The sequence below is a fragment of the Pinus tabuliformis genome, chromosome 1_2, assembly GCF_031772625.1.
Source record: "Pinus tabuliformis cultivar Carrire ecotype Pingquan chromosome 1_2, CPIR1, whole genome shotgun sequence".
Classification (NCBI taxonomy): Eukaryota; Viridiplantae; Streptophyta; class Pinopsida; order Pinales; family Pinaceae; genus Pinus; species Pinus tabuliformis.
Genome location: NC_142298.1, coordinates 357147751 through 357173630, shown reverse-complemented (window position 1 = coordinate 357173630; position 25880 = coordinate 357147751). Strand labels below are relative to the sequence as shown.

At 41.3% G+C, this 25880-nt stretch overlaps 1 protein-coding gene and 1 long non-coding RNA gene across 5 annotated transcripts in view; one reads left to right on the top strand and one right to left on the bottom strand.

Moving 5' to 3' along the window:
* LOC149205841 (kihadalactone A synthase LFS-like) overlaps nt 1-25880 on the top strand; it is a 406192-nt gene that overhangs the window by 50775 nt on the left and 329537 nt on the right. The gene's annotated exons all lie outside the window — the stretch shown is intronic.
* On the bottom strand, nt 844-1903 carry LOC149205842 (uncharacterized). Its single transcript, XR_016251897.1, has 3 exons — nt 1805-1903; nt 1601-1680; nt 844-1474 (listed from the first exon to the last, which is right to left on the bottom strand). It is a non-coding gene; the product is annotated as an uncharacterized LOC149205842 (long non-coding RNA).

Genomic DNA, 25880 nt, shown 5'->3' with positions numbered 1-25880 from the left:
TGATCATCAACAAACAAAAGTTGTGGAGACTCCTGCGAAATGATTTCCATAGTTTTCTCAACCATGAAATCCATGCCATCATATACCTCTCCCAAGAAAGGTTGGTCAGTGTCAGCACTCCGGAGAAGCTCAAATGCAGGGGTTGTGAACTTTAGCAAGAAATCTACCTTGCTCCACCAATCCTCATCAAGGCACAATCTACGCACCATAGATCCCCGCTCTGAATCTGCTTGTCTCCACTCAATCCAAAGTTGACTCACCACCATAGAAACTAATGCATGCTTAACCTCAACAAGGCGGCGCAACATCACGAAGTTTGAGGCATATCTTGTCTCAGCAACTTTTAACAACTCCAATTTGGAGTACTCTCGAAATATGGCCTGAGACTGGTGGTGGTTGGTGATGAATTTGATAATCTCCCTTGCTTCCCCTGTGAGTTCCTTTATCCAGGAAACTTTGTTGTCGATCTCCTCTAAGATCAGATTCAGATTATGGACAATGCATGGTGTCCAAAACATGTGGTCATACCTCCCCTCAATAATTAAACTTGCAGCTTTGCAAACCGGTGCATTATCCGTGATAACTTGCACCACCTTGTTATGCCCTATTTGTTCAATAGCTTTTATAATAACATCAGCAATGTATTGTGCATCTTTCACCCCTCCTGAGCAGTCTTCTGCCTTGATAAACATTGCTCCTTTGGGGGAAGTGGCAATGATATTTATCAATGGTCTGCGCCTCATATCTGTCCAACCATCTGAGACTATGGTAACCCCAGAGCTACTCCACGAAGAACGAATTGGAGCTAAAATGTCCTCCACAAGGTCCTCATTTTTGAGAAGCTGGGTTCTGACTTTCTCATAGTTGGGCCCCTTGTACCCTTGAGGAGCTTTGTTAACTGCCCTTATCATATCTTGCCAGTAAGGAGAGCGAACAACATTGAATGGGATACCACATGCATAAATGCACCTAGCCACTCTGGAATCAGTTTCTTCTCTTGCTTGCACATTCACCAATTTAGCAATTCTGTTATCCTGAACTGAAGGGGATGCCCCTGGGCCTCTGGTATTTTTGGGTGCTGGTTGTTCATGTTGTTGAGTGTGACCAGCTCTCCTCTTTCTTGCTTCAACTACAATCCTTGGCTCAATGTTAGATGGAGCTTGAGTAAGCTCATCATGCCTTCTCTTAGTACCATCCGCCTCATCTTGCTCTCTTTGATATGCCCTCCTTGCCAACGGATCTGATGTTTTTGTGCAACCTGAAATCCCCTGTCCTCCTCCATGCAATAGATGCGCCTTCACTCTTGGGTAGGAGCCCTTGTACGTATTATTGCAAAGATTGCATCGCCATTCCCATGAGCCACCACCTCCACATCTTTGAAGCTTCGTCACATGCCTCCAAAGAGGATAATATTCAGCCCTTGGGTTGGCCCTAGGGATTGAACTTGCAGCTGCACTTTGGCTGGAAGCCATTGCTGCAAAAATAAATTAAAATAACAAATCTGTAAATAATAAAAACATTTTTCATATTTTTGGCTGTATAAACCCTAGAAAAATTAAAGAAATAGTAAGAAAAAAACTAAGAAATGAATGTGGCTTACCCAAATTAATTTTCTGTGGCTGAATCTACCCTAAAATGCCAGAAAAGAGGAGAAATATGGCTGTAGCTGAGCCAAATCTGCTGCAAAAATAAATTTAAAAAACAAATCTATCAATAAAAAACGTTTTTCATATTTTTGGCTGCCTAAACCCTAGAAAAATTGAAGAAATAGTAAGAAAAAACTAAAAAAATGAATGTGGCTTACCCAAATTAATTATCTGTGGCTGAGACTACCCCGAAATGCCAGAAAAGAGAAGAGAAATATGGTTGTAGCTGAGCCAAATCTGCTGCTACTGAAATCTCCCGCTGAAATCTCTTTCTCTTGCTGCTGAAATCTCTTTCTCCCGCTGCTGAAATCTACTTTGCTCACTGCTCAAAACACCCTAGCTGAAACAACTGCCAGTCTCCAAGAGAAATGACTTGCTGAATAGTGTGATGAGAGAATGAGACAAACTGCTCTTTTATAACTTTAGAATAGGTTTCTAGAACATCCCGGAAACCTAAAAAAAATTTAAAAACAAATTAATTTTTTTTTTTAAAAAAGCAACACATAAATTTGGGGAAACGTGGCTCGTACGTTTCCGGCCGTACTGCCACGTTTCCGTTTCGGGAAACATGGCAGTACGGCCGGAAACGCGTTTCCAGGCCGTACGGTACGCGTTTCCGGGTTTCGTTTCGTTTCCCGGGAAGAAACGACCCCTAGGGCCACGTTTCCTGCAACTTAGATCTAAAGATCATCCAATTCCGAAATGTACAAATGAAGATATGAATTTATTTATATTATGGACAAATTGTCAAGGTCGGCCAGCAAGCAAAACAAGCACTCAAACCCCCAATTCATCCTCAACGTTGCATATAAAAAGGAGACCTCAAGTCATTTTACCATCATCTCATCTCACATCTCTCTCTCTCCTCTTGTGATTGGGTATGCATTTCTGGGCAATCTTCTCTCTCACACGTGCGAAGGAAAGGAGGACAGATTTTTGTTGACTGCATTGACCAACGTTGACTGAGCTGCAGGGAGGTTGTTTGACTGCGTTGACTTGATGCATTGACCTGTTTTGACTTCGGTTTGGGTGAGGTATCTCTGTCCTAGCAGGCTGCAGATCTGGGCACAAAAACCGAGGAAATATGACCTCTCCTTTGACCAGTGTTGACTGTACTAGGGATGGCCGCAAGGTTGACTTTTGTTGACTAGTTTTGACTAGACTTTTTCAGACTGTTTTGGGCTGATTAGACTTGCTATTGGAGGCCGAAGTTGACTAGGTTTGACTGAGCAAAATTGAGGAAGGAATCTGCCCTATTGACTAGTGTTGACTTTTTTGGTTAGGGCTTTTTACTGCTGTTACAAAATATCAGATTTGTAAATTGTACTATCTCTCTCTGTTGAACTATTGAAGAATATAAGAAGAATTGATCAAGGGTTTCCCCACATTGGGGTTTGTCCATGGCTGGTGCCACATCTTGTGCCCTCTTGTCTTGGCTTGTCTTCTATGGTTTATGTTTATGTTCTATTTGCATTTTACTATCATGTTGATGTGATTGCTAATTTGAATATTGATACTGGGCTAATAAAGAAATTGAAGTAAAATTGCTCTAAAGCATAGAACATACCATTGTTGCCTAAAATTAACATGGTTTCAGAGTTGAGGCGAGGACAAAGCCCAAGCAAGAATGAGAGCAATCACCAAAGACAATTGGACAAGGACAAAAGGCTCAATGGGTTCCTCATCCCACTTCCTGACTTAAGACAAGCTCCATGATAAATTTGACTATCATGGATGGAAGATGTCTCTTGATTTGACCTTGGAAGAACAAGAAGTGATGGGGTCCAAGCCTTCCAGAGGGTCATATTGGCACTTGTAGGGTGTGCATTGAGAGCCATGGGCCTCCACTATTGCAGAGAGCAGATTACCATGCCATGGGATCCTTCAGCACCATTCATTGCTCGCTCGTGTCCCGCTTATTTGATGATGATGATGCACCTGGACCACTTTGCCCAGCTGGCTACACACTTGCATCACACACTTGGCAATTGTTCTAGGGCCCAGACGAGGTTTTGTCTCGCCATGGGAGACAAAGGGAGGGCTTGCATCAATATTCTAGCCCTTGTAGGTGGGATACATGCTTGTTCGATTCACTTGGAGACCCACGAGGATGTTTTTGTGCCCCCCCAACCACTTGGGAGCACCACAGGTTGCTTGCTTTGAGATCAAAGGGCCATCCCCTTCATCAGCATTTTTAGAGCCCTTCTCTTCATTTCGACACTTGTTGGACTCCATTTGGCCTTTCAAAGACCCTCCCAGCTATTGTATTACCATTTGGGCCCTTTTGAGAGGCTTATTTTTTATTTTATGGAGCTATTTATCGGGCTTGTCACCAAAAGTATTGTTATTTTGCACATTATTTTACTTTAGGGGCATTATTAGGCTAAAATAGGCTATTCGAATCCCTTAGAGGATTGTATAAATAGAGGAGAGACATTCTCTCTCAATCATCATTACTTGGATTTGTGTAATATTCCTAATTGCAATTTAACAGCTAATACCAAGCAATGGACTAGGAACAGTAAATACACTAGAACCCATACACAATAATTAAAACACTAAAATGTCCAACAACACAATTTGAGCCATTTTATTAATTTTATGATAAAAGAGTACATAAAATGAGCTGAAGTTTTGGAACTTGGGCTTGCTATGCAAGCTATGTAAATTGTTAAAATTGGCAACTAGGGCCAAACTCCACATGGGACATCTTATTTATGACAACTGATATTTTCTTGGATTTCTCTCTTCGAGAGGTGTAGGATTGATCTAAAGATCATCCAATTCCAAAATGTACAAATGAAGATATGAATTTATTTATATTATGGACAAATTGTCAAGGTCGGCCAGCAAGCAAAATAGGCACTCAAACCCCCAATTCATCCTCAACGTTGCATATAAAAAGTAGACCTCAAGTCATTTTACCATCATCTCATCTCACATCTCTCTCTCTCTCCTCTTGTGATTGGGTACGCATTTCTGGGCAATCTTCTCTCTCACATGTGCGAAGGAAAGGAGGACAGGTTTTTGTTGACTGCATTGACCAGTGTTGATTGAGCTGTAGGGAGGTTGTTTGACTACACTGACTTGATGTGTTGACCTGTTTTGACTTTGGTTTGGGTGAGGTATCTCTGTCCTAGAAGGCCGCAAATATGGGCACAAAAACCAAGGAAATATGACCTCTCCTCTGACCAGCGTTGACTGTACTAGGGATGGCTGCAGGGTTGACTTTCGTTGACCAGTTTTGATTGGACTTTTTCAGGCTGTTTTTGATCTGATAATGAGATCTTAGACAATTATTAAGGTATTACAGACTCATGTGCATGAATATGCCTATGTTAGTTTGTGCAATGGATCGATAAGATTGCGAAATACATAGACAATGAAGTAGTTAAAGAAACATAATAGACAACACACATAAACACAAGAAGTTTAATATGGAGTTCACCCAAAACTCCTGGGCTACATCTCCTGGTCGAGCCTTCAGTGGTGGCCTCTCTATTATGTCTTTTAAAGCAGAGTTTTACAAGAGTATGAGCTCAATTTGAGTCTCAACACACAACAGATACAACAACAAGAGTTTTGCTTGAACCCCTCAAGCCTCTCTGAGTACACAGACTCTCTCTATCACTCTCTGTCTCTGTCTTTGCTCTGTCTCAGCACTGCCTGCTCTGTTTGTTGTCAATCTGTGGCTTTAAAGCAAATCAGCGCTGTCTGTTCATTTCACCTTCTCTGGCTCTCTGGCTTCCCGACCTCTGTCCACTTAGATCCCTTACTGAGCGTTTAGCAATGATTGCTAAACGCTTCCTGGGATGGTGGCCACCTGTACTGTAATGTAATGGGTCATCAGGCCTTTGAAATCCTTCGAAATCGCCGTTCTCTGTTTACACAAAGAAATACATTCAAAATTGTGAAACTGTGCCGAATTGTTGTTTATCGGACTTGAAACATTATGAATCTGCTTTATAACTCTTATCGCATCTCCACCATTGATCTTGGAGATCCAGATCCAACGGCTGTGGTTCATTTCGGGTGGCCCTTTCGTACGGGGGTTAACCGCCCGATAAGGGTGGTTTTCTCTCTCCTCAGCCTAGACACGTGGCAGCTAGTGTACGGGCTCAGGCGGAGCCCAGCCCAAACCACTTACCGCCTTTGGTCCTCCCGAAATCCTGCCTGTTTTGTGATTTCCCTTTTATATAAAAAAATACATTAAAATATGAAATCCCGCTCATAGCGGACTTGAAACAACATACAACAGTATTAATAAACCCTTTTGGGTCTGGTTCATTGCATCGATGCTTTATCCTTTGTATTTCGTTTAATAAACGAAATACGTGAAATACATAGAAATCTGTCGTTTGGTGGATCTCAAATTACATCCAATATCGCCTGTAGCCTTGTCGGGTCCAGCTTATCGCATCGCATATATGTATATGTATATAGCCCTACTCCTCTATGGTTTGCCGATGCGATATTGCGATGCAACGTGGGCCGTCGATCTGCGCGCTTGATCGACGGTCCTTGTTGACCCCACTGATCGCTGTCGCATATACCATGTGGTCACCACTGATAGCCTTCGCTTGCCACTGCCGATTGCGATTTGCCGATCGGATTTGGACTATTGATCGGCCAGATTCGACGACTCTCATGCAAAGTAGTGTTAAATCACTGATACTCTGTTTTTCCACTATTTCTTCATGTTTTTGGCTGTCGATAGTGTTTTCCGACTTTTTGAAAAGTTCATCCTTTTGCGATTGTTTTGATTTTGAAGACTTAGAGGTTATTCTAGGATCCATTTGGATCACGCCTTCCCACTGAAAGGCTTTTGGACCACCAAAAGTTGGTTTTTAAGCATCAATCAAGTGAGGATACAACTTTCTCACTTGCCCAATCTCTATCCATCTTGCATTGCTTGGTTTTGAACCCTTGAGTCCGATTCTGAGGTACTCAACATCCCCTCTGCGCATAGTTCTCACCTTCCTGTCCAGAACTGTATCTTCCTGCAACTCATTGAGATATTCAGGCAACAGATCATCAATAGAAGGCAACTGACTTTGCTCTTCAGGATCTTCAATCAATGAAGGTTCAAATAGTCTCAAGTTCTCTGCATTAACTACTGAATAGATGTGCATGTAAGCTGGCAAATCAAGGCGAAAAGCATTCTCACCAATTTTCTCAAGTATCTTGAAAGGCCCATACCTTATTGGCTTCAGCTTCTTTCCTTCACCTTGCATTCTGTCTTTGCTAATGTACAGCCAGACTTGATCACCAACTTGGAAGCTATGCTCAATTCGATGCTTATCATGCCTTGCCTTGTACTTGGCTTGGCTCTTTTCCAGTTGTTCCTGCACTGCCTGGTGAATTTCTTGGATCTGTTTAATGAACTTAGTTTCTTTGTCCACATCACTGTGTCCATCAACTGTTATGTCTTTACTAAAGACAAAATCCAAGGGAGACCTTGGTATAAAACCAAAACAAGTCTCAAAAGGAGATTTTTGTGTAGAAGAGTGTTTAGCACGGTTGTAAGCATGTTGCACATAACATAAATGTTCATCCCAAAGCTTGGGATGCTTGCTGCAATAGCCCCTGAGCAACTGGATCACTGTCCTGTTGACCACCTCTGTTTGGCCATCTGTTTGTGGATGAAAGGCTGTGCTCTTCTTCAGTCTCGTGTCCATCAATTCCCACAAACTTGACCAAAACTTCCCCACAAATCGGGAATCTCGATTAGATACTATGGAAGTGGGTAACCCAAAATGCACCCAGACATGCTGAAAGAACAACTTTGCTGTTTGTTCAGCTGTAATTTGTTTGTTACAAGGTATTAAAATACATGTTTCGCTGAATCTGTCCACAATAACATATAAATAGTCATGACCTTTTCTAGATTTCAGCAACCCCCCAACAAAGTCCATGGAAACACTTTCCCAAGGATGAGAAGGAACTGGAAGTGGAGTGTACAAGCCTAGTTTTCTATCGCTAGGCTTGCTTTTAGCACACATGGTACACCTTTTAATATATCTAGAAACTGTTTCATGCATTCTTGGCCAATAGCAGAATCTTTGCAGTTGTCCAACTGTTTTACTTACACCAAAATGACTTGATATTAGAGAAGTATGTGCTTCCCAAATTATGTTAACTCTTTCAGTTTGTGGAATGCATAGCTTTCCCAAATGATACAAGAGTTGGCTCTTAACATGATAATCCAATTCTTCTACTTGTTTTCCATGACTTAAAGTTGCATATACATCTTTAAAATCTACATCTTGAGCATATTGTTCAATGTAGCTTTCATGCAATACTGAATTATGCTCAAGTATAGTAGATGCATTTATGATTGGTCTAGACAACATATCTGCAACTTTATTGTGTATGCCTTTCTTATATCTGATGACTAGATGAAACTGTTGTAGAAAACCCATCTAGCTATAGTGTCTTGATTGCTGCAATTTAGTTTGTGATTGCAAATATTGAAGTGGCTGATGATCAGTATGTATAATTGTTTATTTGCCCAATAGGTAATGTTTCCACTTTTTCACACTCTGCACTAATGCATACAATTCTTTATCATATGTGGGATAATTAACTACTGCAGAATTAAATGTCTCAGAATGATAACATATGGGTTTACCATGTTGCATCAACACTGCTCCCATGGCATAGTCACTGGCATCTGTTTCAATCTCAAATGGTCTTTGAAGATCTGGCAATGCTAGTACTGGTGCTGTACTAATATTTTCTTTCAAGATTTCGAAGGCTTTTTCCTGTTTGCCTCCCCACTGAAACACCTTGTTCAATCCTGTCAAAGCATGTAAGGGAGGTGCAATCAAGGAAAAATTAGCAATAAACTTTCTCCAATATTGTGCTGCTCCTAGGAAGCTCCTAACTTCTGATAAAGAAGAAAGATGAAGACATAGCTGCCTTGAGAAAGCAGTTAAAGTTGCCACCATCAAGACATCCACAAACTGCTGAAGTTATCCAAAAGAAATCTGAAGAAGAGCTTATGGACTTAGTCCTCAAGCTTAATGAATAGTTGAAAGAGACTGAGCAAGAATTAGAAAAATCATTGAAAAGCAGGTAGGGAGAGTCGACCTCTCAGCCTCAAAATGTGATACTAGTGGTCTCCACAGCAGTCCCTTCAACACTAGCAACAGCTCTGGCACCAAATGTCCCCTTGGTCACAACAGAGACAATTACAGGTACAAGCACAAGAACAACACAAGCAGGAACTTCAGGTTTGAGTACAGAGGAGTTAATCAAGTCCATGGAGGAGATGAAACTCCAAGTTTCTGAACTCCAAAAGGTAAAAGAGAAATTTGTCACCTTGGAGCAGAAATATGATGTTTCAAAAATCAATTTTGTTGAAGAAGTAAGGAAGAATAAAGGCTTGGCTCAGTAGGTGAAAGCACTAGAGAAGGACCTCACCTTTGAAAAGCCATTAACAAACATTAGAAAAATTTTATGGGCCAACATCACTCAATCAATAAATGATGCTTGGCCATCCATACAAATAATTTTTGAACAGATTGAACTGGTGCAAGTTGCTCTTCAAGAGATTCAGAGAACTAAGGAAGAGTTAGGGGGAAAGCCTGAGGAAGCTATCAAGCTAATAAACTTTTTGAACAACAGAAATAAGTACCAGCTAGAGGAGCTGAATATTGAGGATAGAACTGGAACTATCCTAGAAGTCAAAAAGGTATTGAACAAAAGGTCTCTGATGCAGAATTTAGAAAGAAAATGTCAAAACATGCAAGAAGACATTAATGATTTTATGGAGAAATTTGGTATTTTACAGAGCAAAGGACTTCCCAGTCCTTTAGTTATTAATGATAAATTAATGAGGCATGAAGATTATGTCCACAAATTGGATCAGTATGCAAACAATCAGGCCAGTTCATCAGCTAGTGCATCTGCACCCAAGGCACTACCTACAGGCAGAGTTCTCTATGACAGTCTAGAGAACCTTTTCTATGTTGAACATGAATTGAAACATTTGTTTCCAGTTCAGCCTAATTTTGTAAAATACACAGAGGCTGATGAAATCTTCAGGAAACTTCAAAGGACCAGGATACCCAAGGAAGATTGGTGGACAGACATGACAGAAATTTTATGATTTTACCTTGGTAAAAGGTAAATTTTCAGTATTTACCATAGTCAATTTTGGTAAAAGAGGGTGAATAAGGTAAAAGCAGGTAAAGAGTATCAGAACAGGTCAAAGTGTATCAGTAAGAAGATGAAAAGCAGACAGCCAACACAAAATTACGAGCAAGACAGCAAGATGCTCAATCATAGGGCCTGCCTCTAGCTCATTCACAAAAACAGGGACAACAAGCCATCAGTTCACTTTTATCTTCTATCTTCGAGACCATCTGTCTCTACTTTTATGTAAAATGTAGTTAGTCATCCTAGAATATATCTCTCTTTGTTATGAGATATTTTATTGTAAATTTTTGTATAAATACTCCCTCATTCGGAGTACTTAGGGTGGATTCTTAGACATTTCTATAGACTTATTATTTTGGAAAAGAAAAGCTGTTGATCAACTCTTGTATGGCTGGCTAGATGAAGAAATAAAGCAAGGGACTTTTTACAGGATTCATGTGTCAAACATTGGACAAATAAGTATTCTATATCTCATGTGTTATTGTTTTTTGGTTTAATATTTCACTTATGTTTCATATCTGAATATTAAAACGAAAAAGTATATTTCAGAAAGTGCTTAATTGCAATCTGTCTTTAAAATCGTTTTTATTCTAAATGTTTTCTTCTAAACTATCATAGGCAAGGAATTCTTAACTGCTCTTTGCTTCTTAGTTTATCATTGTGATCATTTAATAAGAAATTCTTAATTGCTTTTTATTAATGATCAACCAATTTCCCTCTTCTTAAAATTTGTTGAAGGATTCTTAACTGCCCTTCTTCCCTTTTAAGACCATTCCACCCTTTCAAGTTACCATTTGTCCCTGTTTAGCTATCTTGCCCTGTGAAGCCCTCCTTTGTTGAATCATCCAAATCCAGTTTAGCCATCTGCAGTTGACTCCATAGCCCAATGGCCTGATATACTCTGTTCTATCCATCTGCTCCTGAATTCCACCACCAAACACAATCAAAACCCCCAAGCTTTCATAACTAGCCTAATATCTTATAAAACAAAGCTAAATCTTAAAGAGAGAGCCCTCTCTGAGTACAGATTGGCTAGATTCTGTACTTAAAAGTTGGTTTGTGGTTACCTCGGACCCCTTTCCTTCTTCTTACAACTTCAAGGAAAATCTGAGTGATAACAGGGCCCACTGATGACGTAATCTCGCTCTTGTGACCTATTTGTCACCAACTTTGGAAGTGTTGATTTGTGGTAATATCGGATGTGCTCTAGCCATGAAAATTGGTGGAGAGGCTAAGGCACATAATATTTCCAAGACCCAGAAATGGTTTGGGTAAATTCCACCCGATTGGAGAGATATTAAAATAATTAATATTTTTAATGGAATTCTTAAGTCTAAACTTACGAAAATTAAAATATTAATGGGTATTAATGTGAAAATTTCTAAACTGAAATTCTATTGCAACAACTGATTTATTTCACCTACTTATTATTCACAATAAGTTATTTACGAAATCCCTTCAGCAAATATTAAAATAAATTCTATTGCAGTTATCACCAATGTTGTAGGAAACGTCTCCCTCCGGGATCTAATGCCTGAAGCGCGGTCCGTACAGATGCGTCCAAGAGGCGCCTCTTGAAACGCGGTTCTGAAATTCCGAAACGTGTTTCGGAATCTCCGAAGCACGTTGCGTACAACGCTTCGGAGGCCGAATCGTACGGTTCCGTATGCACTTCGGAAAAGTGCGCCGCGCTGCTAAAAAATCAATTTTTTTAATTTTTAATTTTTATTTTTGGTGAGTTTACATATTGGGGGTGGGTGCACCTTGGGTTAAGGTGAGGTTAGGGTGAGGAATGAAGGGAATAAAGCCCCCATTCATCCCTCATTTACTCACTTTGAGTTTATGAGAGTTGGAGAAGAGAAGAGAGGAGAGCTTGGAGGAGTGAAGGAGGAGGAGCTAGGAGAAAGGAGGAGGAGCTTGGAGCAAGAGCTTGGAGGACTTCATCTACAAGAGCTAAAGAGGTAAGTGCAAACCCCAAACTCTTATTTTTTTGACATTTTTTTTGTATTCTTCTCCTCCCTCTCCTACTCTTTCCCCTTGTTTCTACTTGCTTCTTTACTTGCAGGTTGTCCACCACCTATATCCACATTCCAAGATGGTGTTCTTTTGGCTTCTATGTATCATATTCATTCCACTTTTGGTTTTAATGATGGCAACGGGGAGTACGAATAGAAGGGAAGAAGCACAAAAGGACAATGTTCCCAATATGAGTGACCTAATGTATGATGAGGGGGAAGGGTTTGAAGAGGAAGGGGATGATGTTGAACCTGAAGGGGAAATTGAAACACTAGAGGGGAAAGCTGCATTAACACCCTTGTGGAACTATGTGACCAAACTTGAAGGGGGAAAGGGTGGTGGAAGCTACAAATTTTTGTGCCCTCATGGTTGTCATGGAGGAAAACCATTTAGTGGTTCATATACCCGTGTGAGGAGGCATCTTTGTGGGGTGCTGGACAGTGATGATAAAAAGGGTCCTGTGGGGATACAAATTTGCCCAAACATTTCATCTGAACAAAGAAGAAAATACATCCAAATAGAGGAGGCTGCACAACAAAAAAACAAGAAACAAAAAACTCATTCTGAATCAAGTGCAACCTCTAGATTTGGTAGCTCATCTCCTCATGGTACTTTTGGAAGCTCTGGAGGTAGAAGAACAATAGGGGATTTCCTTAATGTTGCTGGGAGGGATGATGTGGACGGAAAGATAGTCCGTTTTCTTTGTGCTTGCAGTGTACCTTTCAATGTGCTTCGCTCTCCCTATTGGCATGAAATGGTAAAGGCCATCAATGAAGCCCCAAAAGGATACAAGGCCCCCAACTATGAGAAAGCTAGAACAATGTTATTAGAAAGAGAAAAAGCTAAGGTTCAAAGAGCTTTGACACGTTTTACAAATGAGTGGGTAGATTTTGGGGTATCCATTGGATCAGATGGGTGGACAAATATTAGAAACCAACATTTGATAAATGTTCTTGGTGTTTTTGCTAGTGGTGCAGTATTTATTACATGTCATGACTCCTTCTCCATCAGTGCATCTGCACAAAACATTGCAGATCTCCTATTGCAATCAATCAAAGATGTTGGTGCAAATAATGTGGTTCAAGTGATCATAGATAATGCAGCAAATTGTAAGGCAGCAGGAAAAATTATTGAGCGTGCTCATCCACACATCTTTTGGTCTGGGTGCCTGGTTCACACATTGAACCTTTTGATGCATGATATTGTGAAGCATAAAGAATGTGGGTGGATTACTGATCTTTACAAGAGTGGGAAGCAACTCATTAAATTCATCACAGGGCATACAAGGGTAAACTACTTCAATGGCACTTACTCCAAGTTGCAGTTGCTTAAACTTGCAAAGACAAGATTTGCCAGTTATTACCTCACCTTTAGGCGGCTAGTGAAGGTGAGACAAGCTTTAAATAATTTGGTGTGTGCTGAAACATGGAATGAAATTAACATTGACATAGATGGTGCTAATGCAGCCAAGGACACTATTCTTGACATGTACTTTTGGTCACAGGTTAAATATGTTTTGCAATTCACCAAACCAATTTCTTACATGATCAAGTTTGGAGATTCAGATCAACCAATAATTGGGGAGGTGTATGAGCAAATGGATAGCATGTTGGGGCAGATTAAAGACATTGTTGAGCCTAGAGATATCACCTTGTACAATTATATTCGTGTAGAGGTGGAAAACCGATGGGAAATGCTAAATGTTCCATTGCATGCATTAGCATATGTTTTGACACCTAAATACTATCATCCATCATGGCTTTCAACACCAGCACCTGGGGGGGGAAGCAGGAGAAAACCACACCAAGATCAAGAGGTTCACAAAAAATATATGGTTACATTGAGTAAATTAATCCCTGATGAGGAGGAGGCTGCCATGGTACGGAGACAGTTGAACAACTATATGCTTAACACTTGTCCATTTGGGAGCATGCATGCAATTAGAGATTGAGAGACTTTTTCTTCTCTTGAGTGGTGGAACATGCATGGAGGGGCTACTCCACTTCTACAAACTTTGGCATTGCGGGTGCTATCACTGGTGGTAAACACTTCTTCTGCAGAGAGGTGTTGGAGCTCTTATTCTTTCATCCACAGTGTTAAAAGGAACAAGTTGAGTTTAGACCGGGCAGAGAGCTTGATTTATGTTCATTACAACTTGTGATTGTTGTCCCATTACTGTGAAGATGCAAAGACTAATAAAGCCCTGTTGATTTGGGACAAGAATCCAGAGGAGCCCCATTTGGAGGATGGAGTGTTGCGATTAGAGCAATTAGAGGATGGAGTGTTGCGATTAGAGCAATTAGAGGATGCTCTTATCTAGGTATGTCCATTATGGTATGAATTTTCCTTATAAAGCATTTCTCTAATTCATGTTTTTAATTTTTTTTGTTAACTAGTGTTTTTTTGCATGAATTTTTTGAGCGATTCCAGGATGATGATGATCGTGTTGATATGCCACCCCACCCCCATCTGGTCCCTTGGTTCCTAGATTCCATGGTTCAACACCAACAGTAGGGGGTTCATCTTCATCAGTTTCAGTGCCGCTGCCACAACTTCCACACGCAGCATCTTCTTCATTGCCACCACGTGGAGGCCCGCCGCCACGTTCTCTTCATGGTGGAAGGAGGAGAGATTAGTAGATATATTCACAATTTACTACTTTTGTCATAGATTAATCATTAGACTTGTAGGCTTGTGAATTTGAACCTTTTTTGTCTTGGCGATGACCAAGTGACATATTTTGTAAACATTATTATTTGAATTTTGGACATGACAAATGTTGACAGTTGCTCACTTGCTAGATAAATCATAATATGCTCTATGTTTTATGTTTTATAATATGCTTAAATGTTTTATAATATGCTTAAAAATTTGATGTATGTTTGTAATTGCTAGAATATAGATGGTTGATGTACATACTAGTAACTACAATGGAATCATGGATGCCATATCTATCTTGATTTATGCAAAAATATGCATGTTTTCATCTCTTCTACAACTAATTTGGTATTTGGGATGTTTGTTTTGAGTATAAATGCAAAAAAATATAATATATATATATATATATATATATATATATATATATATATATATAGCAGACACTTCCGCAGACGCTTCGCTTCCTAGATTTTTGGAAAATGACGCTTCCACGTTCCCGCTTCCAAAAAACGTTCCCGTTTCGTCCCCGCTTCGTGCAACATTGGTTATCACACAATTACCCAGAGAAAAATACATGCACAAGAACCAATCACATCAACACAGTTGTTTTTTGACAATTGTCCCTGGAAAAACCCAATGTGGGGAAAACGGTGCAGCAGATGAGGGCTTTATTAATCTTCAACAACAATTGCTTTTACAAGGAATTATTTTACAGAGAAATTGAAAGAAAACACCAGAGACTTTCCCTTTGAGACTTTCTAACACTTTGGAGACCCTGCTCCCACTCCTGCATCACCTCTGCGTCACTCTGTTGGCTCTGCGTCCCTATGCGTCAGCCTGTGTGAGGGCTGCGTCTCTCCTCTGGACTGCATCTTTCTCTGCATTGTTTTCCATTGTCCCTGCATCACCTCCTCCTCAGTCACTGCCTGCTACTGATGCCCTCCTCTTCCTCCACCCTGCAACTCTCCCTCTGAAATCGATCTCCTTTACTTGAGAATCGATTTTCTTAGAGATATTGAGTATCTGCCGGTGTGTCTCCAAATGATCCTCAAGTCTTCTCTTATACTTTTCCTGATGACAAGTCAACGACCAAGATTAAGTCCCTAATCAATGGCTAAGATTAAAAGAGACTTGATTCTCGTCTCTTAGAAGCTTTTCACCCTTATCTTTATTAATACCCATTAATATTTTTATTTTCCTAAGTTTAGACTTAGGAACCCATTAAAAATATTAATTATTTTATTAACTCTTCATCTAGGTGGAATTTCTCAAAATGATTTCTAGGTCTTGGAGATCTTATGTGCCTTAGCCTCTCCTCCAAATTTCAAGGCTAGAGCACACCCGATGCTACCAAAAATCAACACTCCCTCTTAGCGAGGAATGTGCTCTTGGAATGCTTCACTATAGAAACATCACACTGATCTTCTACATCGGTACCTGTGCCGATGCTTGGCCTGCTGCCTCACATCCCCTGTACTACTGCTTCCTATACTGCTGCCCATGACACTGCCACTGCCACTTTTGCACCTCTACTGCAACTCCCTCTCGAGTCTCAACACGCTGCATCATGCTGCCCAAAGCACTACCACTGCTAACTGCTGCATTCCAACTCCTGACACACATCCATTTCTGCTACTGAAATGGATTCTTTACCATCCCCATCTTCTCCCTGAAATAAACAAACTTTGTTCTTCCTAGAGCCTTGGTGAGGATGTCTGCCACCTGTTCTCCTATAGGAGTGTACCTCAACTGTACTTCCCGTCGTTGGACACAATCTCTGACAAAGTGACAACTGATATGAATGTGTTTCGATGGATCATGAAATACTGGATTCTCAGAGAGCTTGATGCATCTCTGATTATCACACATGATCCTGGTCGCTTAATCCTTCTCCTGAATAGATTCACAAGCAATTTCCTAAATCATATGGCTTTGCACGAAGCTGTGCTAGTTGCCATATATTCTGCTTCAGCTAAGCTAAGAGCCACGGATTGTTGTTTCCTACTACACTAGGAGGTCATTCCTGATCCAATGTTGAAACAGTACTAGTTGTACTTTTCCGATCTACTGAACTTCCAGCCCAATCTGCGTCAGTGAACCCACTCAGCGTGATGTCATTGCCTCTACTGTACAATGGTCCATGCTCGACTGTTCCTTGTATATACCTGAGAACATGTTTGGTTGCTGCCCAGTGTGCCCTCTTAGGTTCCACCATGAACTGACTGAGGGTGTTGACAGCGTAACAAATGTCTGGCCTGGTATTGACCAGATACATCAGGGACCCTATAAGTTGCCTGTACAAGGTGGGATCAACATTTTTATCTTTTGATGCATCAATCTTCTTCCAGTTGGTGATCATTGGAGTAGCCATAGGTCTACAGTCTTGCATCTTGAATCTCTTCAAGATTTCTGTAGCATATCTCCCTTGTCTAAGGAAGATCTCACCCTTCTGCAGCCAAACTTCCAACCCTAGGAAATAATGCATTTGTCCCAAATCCTTCATGTCGAATTTTGTGGCTAGGTTCTTCTTGCAATCTTTGATGAGCTTGGATGATCTTGTCAGGAAGAGATCATGCACATATAACACTAGGATTAGAGGCTCATTCTCTATGACCAGATGGTAGAGATTAGGGTCTGCGTCACTCTTGACGAACCCCATCTTCTGCAAGTAGCCATCAATTCAACCATACCATGCTCTAGGTGCCTGTTTAAGCCCATACAAGGCTTTCTTTAGTTTGCATACATGAGATTTCTTCTCATGTGTCTCAAAACCTTCTGGTTGTTCAATGTATACTTCCTCTTCTATTACCCCGTTCAAGAATGACGTCTTGACATCCATCTGATGAATCTCCCACCCAATCTGTGTTGCAAGAGATATCACGTTTCTAATAGAAGTATACCTGGCTACTGGGGTGAAGGTTTCTTCGTAGTCTATCCCTTCCTTCTGAGCATACCCCTTAGCCACAAACCTGGCTTTGTATTTCTCCACATTGCCGTCTGCAACATATTTTACCTTGTAGATCCATCTCGAACCTACTAATGATCTGCCTTGAGGCCTAGGTACCACTTCCTAGATATCATTGACCATTATAGAGTTGTATTCCTCCACCATAGCATCTACCCATACTTGATGCTGAACAATCTCCTAAAAACTAGAAGGTTCCCCAACCTGAGCTACTAAGACATGGTATCTCTTTGGCTGTCTTCGCTCCCTTTTATTATTCCTGGGTGCACCAATGAAGTCCTCTGCATCCTATAGAATCTGTTGGAGTTCTCGGTTCATTCTTCCATTGGTAGTAGGCACATCTATCAACTCTTCCTCTTCTTGAGATTCCTTCTGTTCTGAAGCTTTGTCTTCAGGAGAATTTCTGGTACTAGTTTCCGCTGGTCGAAGTGGTTTGACCAACGACTCGTCTTTTCACTGCTCCTCAGAAGGCATTTCTCAGGATTTCTTGAAAGCTCTGTCCTCCATGAACTTTATATCCTGCCGAACTACTACCTTCCTACTCCCTGGAAGATAGACTCTATATGCCTTAGCATTCTCGCTATATCTCGCAAGATATCCTTTCTCAGCAATTTGATCTAATTTCTTTCTCTTTTCTTCGGGTATACAACAATACGCTAAACTCCCAAATATCCTGAAATCACTGACTTCAGGTGTCTTCCCTGTGAAGACCTTCTCCAGAGTCATTTTGCCCAATGCCCTATGTGGAGTCCTGTTCTGGACATAAACTGTCGTGCAACATGCTTCTACTCACAAAAATTTAGGCATATCTTGATCATACAACATTGCCCTAGCTGCTTCCACAATAGTCCTGTTTTTCCTTTCTGCGACCCCATTCTGCTCCGGATTGTAGGGAGCTGTCCACTCTCTTCTGATGCCTTCCTTAGTGCAAAAAGCAGTGAAGTCCTTGTCAACATACTCTCTACCATTGTCTGAGCGCAACACTTTTATCTTTTTTCCTGTCAGATTCTCCACTATAGCCTTGAACTCTTTGAATCGACCAAAAACCTTATCCTTGGTTTTCAGAAAGTAGATCCAAGTCTTTTTGGAATGGTCATCGATGAAGGTGACGAAGTATTCGGCACCACTAAGAGCTTTTGTGGACATCGGTCTGCAAATATCTGAGTGTATCAATCCTAGCACACTCTTATCCCTATTGTTACTTTTGGAATATGCTGCTTTGGCATACTTGCCCAAAGCGTACCCTCTGCATACATCATCTCGTTCGGTACTTAGTTCTGGAACACCTAATATTGTTTTCCTGAGAATTCTCAAAGCCCCATGGTGTAAGTGTTGTCCCATCCTCTTGTGCCATAGTTCATTCAAATCTTTGTTTCCATTACTGCCTATCAGTGCCATTGGTGATTCTAGTTGCAACTTGTATGACTTGTAACTTCTGATTCCAATCTGGACCTTCTTTTTCCAACTCGGGTGTTTGACATATACTTTCTCCTTAATGAAGAAAATGTCATAGCCCTTGTTTTGAAGTTGAGATACGGAGAGTAAGTTCATCCCCAATCCTGGCACATGTAGCACATTTGTTGCTCGAAGCCGTTCTCCTGCTTCAGTTTGAAAGGCCACAGTGCCTCTTCCTACTGGAGTACACTTAGCCTTGTTTCCCATGGTGATCTGAAAATTCATTCTTTCTTCCTGATAATCTGAAAAACATTCTCGGATTCCTGTGATATGCTAGGAAGTTCCACTGTCTATATACCAAACCTCAGAGGAGGCATAGCTTGCTAAGCAAGCAACTTCTTCTTCCAATCTGGAAGCTAACATAGAATAATCATAATTCATGTCCCTTGTGCATGCTTCCAGAAATCTACACGAGTCCCCTTGAGTGGATGCCTCTGCATCATGCTCTTGACCCATAGTTGATTTCCCTCTCTTGTTGCCGGATCTCCGCTCTGATACCATGTGAAAATTTCTAAACTGGAAGATTTGCTCTCCCTATTTAACTTGCAGGCATGATCTGACTCCTCAACTTGTCCTGATGATGAACCACACTAGTTGGTTCGAAACGCGTCGACAAAGGTTTTCTACATGTGATTTACGTCAAAACTCTTCTTAAAAAATGGAATTTTTACAATTGACAACTAGGGCCAAACTCCATGTGGATCACGAGGTGTAGGATTGATTTAAAGATCATCCGATTCCGATAAGTATTTATGGAGATACGAATTTATTTTGATTATGGACAAATTGTCAAGGTCGGCCAGCAGACTTATGTAAGCTCAAAAGCCCAACAGTGATGTCTATTCAACTTCAATGTTTGCATATAAATACAAGGAGCATTTTCCTCATTTGGACAATTCAATTCACTCATCTTCTCTCTCTCTCTCTTACGCATATAAGGAGCCTCTCTCTCTCACACGTGTGGCTGAAAGGAAGACGCCCTGGGCAAGGAAGACGCAGAAAGAAGGACGCTAGGGCAGCAGGTCATCTCTTTGACTAGTGTTGACCATCCAGAAGTGCGGATTGGGTGTGGTTGCCTCCCCTAGGCAGGCTGCAATTTTTGGCACGAAAATCGAGGTGATCCGACCTCTAGTTTGACCGATGTTGACTGCCCTAGTTTAGGGCTGCAAGTTGACTTCAGAAATCTGCAAATTGATTGAACTTTTGGGGCTGTTCAAGGGTTGTTTCCTTAGGCTGTACGAGGACAAGTTGACCAGAAATTGACCAAGTATTTTAGAGGTCAATTTTAGCTAGTTTGACCAAGTTTGACTTTGATGATCTAGGGTTTGCTGTTACTGATATAAAATTACAAAATTCAGATTTTGTACTATTTCTCTTTGCTGAACTATTGAAGATAAAAGAAGATTTGATCAAAGGGTTTCTTTCTCTAGTCGCCACATCTTGTGTCTCTTGTCTTGGCTTGTTTTCTGTTGATCATTTAATGTTCTATCTGCACTTTACTTAATGTATATGTGATTGTTAATCTGTGGCTAATAAGAAGAAAAATAAGTAAACTGCTCTAAGCATAGAACATACCATAATTTAACATGGTATCAGAGCTGAGGTGAAGACAAAGCCCAAGCAAGAGCAAGAGCAAGTGCAATCACTGAAGAGAAGGTTGGCAAGGCTATCTTAAAGAAATCATGGGATCCTCAACACACTTCCCTGCTGAAGACAAATTCCGTGAGAAGTCTGACTATCACGGATGGAAGATGTCTCTTGATTTAACATTAGAAGAGCAGGAAGTTTTGGACCATGTGAGAGGTGGGATTGTTGAGCCTCCATCAAATGCATCCGCTACTGCTAGGAACAAATGGACCAAGGGATAAGTCAAATCAAGGAAGATCATTTGAGACTCTATCGACAAACGCTTGGTGGCCTATGTTTCCGAGCTGAACACCTCCAAGGAAATCTACGATAGACTGGTGAGTTTATTTAAAGTTAATGATGCAAATCAAGTCTTGTTTCTTAGAAATAAGCTGAAGGAAATTAAGAAGGGCAAAGATGAGAGTATGCAAGCATATTTCTTAAGGATCACTGAGATCAAGAATGATCTCCTATCTATTGGGGAAGTAATTCCTGACAGGGAAATGACACTCACAACTCTTGGAGGATTGCCATCTGAATGGTATATATTCAGAACTACTCTTCTCAACAATAACGTAATTCTTGGATTTGAGGAATTAATGGCCAGATGCATTCAAGAAGAAACGAGGATGGAAGAGCAAGAAATGCCCATACTTAAAGGTCATCCCTCTGCCTTTTCTTCTCATACTAAAAGAAGAAACAATTCTGAGGCTAAATTCAAAGGAAAGGCTGGACCAAAGGGTGGAAGAAAAGGACGATGTTACAATTGCAATAAAACGGGTCACTATGCTAGGGAGTGCCCTGATAAAAGGGACTCACACCGGGACGATGATCAAAATCCCTCTCAAGGCAATCAAAGGAATGACAGGTCAAATGGCAGAGGTAAAAGAAGTGTTGGAAATCAAGGAAGAGGACAACCATTCAAGAAGGCAAGAAATTCCAGGTATGAATCTAATACTGTTAACAATAAGCAAGATGAATATTATCTAGCAGCAACTCTAACTACTGTTTCTCCCCCGGACTTGCTGGGAAATTGGCTTATTGATAGTGGTGCCTCAAAGCACTTCACTGGTTACAAAGAAGCTCTCTATAATCTGATAGAGAAGGAAACCGACCTGGAAATTGTTCTTGGAGATAATTCAAAATATCTCGTGAAAGGCGTAGAAAATGTCACTCTTCAATTGAATCAGGGTAATACCATCCACTTACAAGATGTATTATATGTATTTGATCTAAAAAAGAACTTGGTGTCCATTTCGGCAATGGAAGACAAAGGCTACAAGGTGGCCTTCAGCGATGGCAAGGTACGTGTATGGAAAAAGAACTTTAAAGATGCTTTTACTCTTGGGTTTCGAGTTGATTCATTATATCAGGTCGGTGGAAGTCCGCTGGGTGTCATGTCTTGTGACACATCTCTTCAGTCCAAACTATGGCATCGGAGGTTTGCTCACCTTCATTATAAAGCTCTACCCGATGTAAGAAAAATGGTGACCAGGATGCCCGAGTTCAGATTAGAGCAAGAAGGTGTATGTCTAGGATGTGCCGAAGGGAAGCTCAAAAGGGGACCATTCCCCTCAAGCCAAAGCAAGACCTCTGATATATTGTAGTTGGTTCACTCAGACATATTCGGTATGATGCCTGTGAACTCCTTGGGAGGATATTTATATTACCTCACTTTTACAGATGATTATTCTCGCAAGACTTGGATATACTTCTTGAAAAAGAAGGATGAAGTGTTCTCCTGGTTTCAGCACTTCAAAGCCTTGATCGAGAATCAAACCGAAAAGAAGATCAAGATCTTAAGGACTGATAATGGGACTGAATATGAATCCAATGAGTTTCATGACTTTTGCAAAGAGACTGGCATTAAGAGGGAGACTACTATGCCATATACTCTCGAACAGAATGGTGTGGTGGAAAGAAAGAATCGTACAATTCTGGAAGTTGTCTGTGCTATGCTTCATGATCAAAGACTTCTGAAGTTTCTATGGGCTGAAGCTGCAAATATCGCCATATATGTACAAAACCGATGCCCTCATCAAGCATTGGGTTCCAAGACTCCCGAAAAAATGTTCACCTATAAGAAACTTGACGTATCTCATTTTAGAATTTTTGGAAGCCCTGTATATTTTCATGTGCCTAAAGAAAAAAGGAAAAAATTGGGTGCATCTGGAAAGAAAGGAATCTTCGTGGGCTATAGCGAAAATACTAAGGGCTATAGAATCTATGTAGCTGGTCAAAGGGAAGTCGAGGTTAGTCATGATGTCACCTTTGACGAAGATATGGCTCTTAGCAAGGTAGACAATCTTCCTACTTTAAGGGGATCTAAAGAAGCTGACACCGGGGAATCGAAGGAAAAAGAAGATGAGACAATGCCCGATGTGGAAGAACCTATGGATCCTATTGATCCTCCTCCGCAAGAGCCTTCCTCTTCTAGGAAGAGGCCTTCATGGCTTAGGGGGACACTTGATGGTGCTGAAAGACACATTGCACCCCGAGGAACCTTCTGTGAAAGTAAGAAGGGGAACAGGTATCGGGGATACTTGACCATCATGATCACGATCATCCAAAATGAGCCTTCGTCATTCACAGATGTCGTCAAGCATCAACTATGGAAGGATGCTATGACCGAGGAATATGAGTCCATTATGAAAAACAATGTTTGGGATGTGTTCCCCAGACCCCAGGACAAAGCAATTGTCACTTCAAAATGGCTTTACAAGATAAAGCATGCAGTTGATGGAAGTGCGGAAAAGTATAAGGCTCATTTTGTTGCTCGTAGCTTCTCCTAGAAGGAAGGTATAGACTATGACGAGATATTTGCACCTGTTGCCCAATATACCACCATTCGCTTGATCATAGCCCTTGCTACTTCGTAAGGATGGAACCTACATCAGATGGATGTCAAGACTGCGTTCTTACATGGTTCGATCAAAGAGGAGGTCTATGTGGAGCAACCTGAAGGATTTGAGATTTATGATCGAGAATCTCATGTGTGCAGGTTGAAGAAGGCCCTCTATGGGCTAAAGAAAGCACCCCGAGCATGGTATGAGAGGATTGATAGCTACTTGATGAAGCTGGAATTCACTAGGAGTGGAGCCGACCCTAACCTTTACTTTAAGGTTATAGATGAAAAGCCTCTCATACTGGTGCTATACGTTGACGACTTCTTTCTAAGAGGTGCAGACCCTCTCATTCACGAATGTAAGAGGGAGTTGGCTTCTGAGTTCAAGATGAAAGACCTAGGACTTATGCACTATTTCCTAGGACTAGAAGTCTGGCAGAAACCAGGGGAGATTTTCCTATCTCAAGGAAAATATGTGGTGAAGATATTGGAGAGATTCGGTATGGTGGACTGCAAGCCCGTAACTACCCCGATGGAGCTTGACTTCAAGAAGTTTAGCGGTAGTGCTGCCAGACCTGTTTTACGAAATGCTACCGAGTATCCTCAACTCGTCGGAGCATTAATGTTCTTGGTTAACTCCCGTCCGAATATATGCTTTGTAGTCAACACATTGAGTCAACATATGGTTGAGCCTCACCACTCATATTGGATTGGTGCCAAGAATTCGTTGAGATATCTTCGTGGCACAATCACTCATGGGTTGAGATACACCGTCGGAGATGTGAGACTACTTGGGTATACTGATGTTGATTGGGCAGTCAGTGTGGTGGATCGAAAGAGCACTTCCGGGTGCTGTTTCGCTTTGGGATTTGCGTCGATATTCTGGATGAGTAGGAAGTAGAAGTCAGTGGCTTTGAGCATCGCCAAGGTAGAGTACATTGCTGCTAGCATGGCCTCCTGTGAGGCAGTCTGGTTGCGAAAGCTCTTTAGTGAGCTGTTTGGATTTACATTGGATACCACCGTGATTCTGTGTGACAACCAGAGCGGGATCCGTTTATCAGAGAATCTCGTATTTCATGATCGCTCCAAGCATATCGATATCAGGTACCACTATATTCGAGATATGGTGCAACGAGGAGCAATAAGGCTCCAACATTTCAGTACAAATGAACAGTTCGTCGACATTTTGACAAAGTCCCTAGGAAAGGTCAAATTCCTAACTTTCCGAGAATGACTTGGTTTCGTTCAGAGACTCTCTTATGAGGGTCGAATATGATGTATTGAGCTTTGGGATCTCCGGAGGGGCGCGGGGTACTTCTTGGAGCGACATGTGACCACAGGGCGACTCACCATCCCCTGGTGGTGCACTATGTACAGGGTAAAGGTTCAACCTTCCCCTGTGACACCCCATGGCAACTGTGGAACAAGTTGATTAGTTCTCCGGTGGGCCAGGATGATTCGTTCTCCATGGTGATTGTGGAGCAGGGTGATTAGTTCTCCTGTAGGCCAGGATGATTAGTTATCCATGGCATCCACTGGACAGGATGATTCGTTCTCTTGTGGACAGGATGATCAATTCTCTTATCGAGGCATCCTACCCATGCAGTCTGGGACTCATGGGAAGTACCTCTCATCTGATCAATGAGCAGGGAAATGTGGATAGGGACCATAGTAGTACTATTGATGGACGCATCGTTGTATCTACCGTACTCCCTATGCTAGGATGACCTCCATTGATCTCGGATCAATGATACTGATCTGAGATCAGTGAGAGTGGTTCACACTCTAAGACTGACTTCGGGTTAGTGGAGGATGGTATGATATATCCTCGATCATTTCTTCTTCTTCATAGTTTGAGTAGAGCAAAGCAAAGCAAAGCAGAGCAGAGCAGAGTGGGGTCAAGCTATACAGGACAGTGCATTTGATGGATGGATAGCAGTGACGGTCTGACGGATTGCAGATGAAGTTCTCCCTAGTTGAGAGGGAGTGTTAAAATTGACAACTAGGGCCAAACTCCATGTGGATCACCTTATTTATGGCTTCTAATATTTTTCCTAGATTCCTCTCATCGAGAGGTGTAGGATTGATTTGAAGATCATCCGATTCCGATAAGTATTTATGGAGATATGAATTTATTTTGATTATGGACAAATTGTCAAGGTTGGCCAACAAACTTATGTAGGCTCAGAAGCCCAACAGTCATGTCTATTCAACCTCAACGTTTGCATATAAATACAAGGAGCATTCTCCTCATTTGGACAATTCAATTCACTCATCTTCTCTCTCTCTCTCTCCTACGCATAAAAGGAGCCTCTCTCTCTCTCACACGTGTGGCTGAAAGGAAGACGCCCTAGGGCAAGGAAGACGCAGAAAGAAGGACACTAGGGCAGCAGGTCATCTCTTTGACCAACATTGACCAAACGTTGACCATCCAGAAGTGCGGATTGGGTGTGGTTGCCTCTCCTAGGCAGGCCGCAATTTTTAGCACGAAAATCAAGGTGATCTA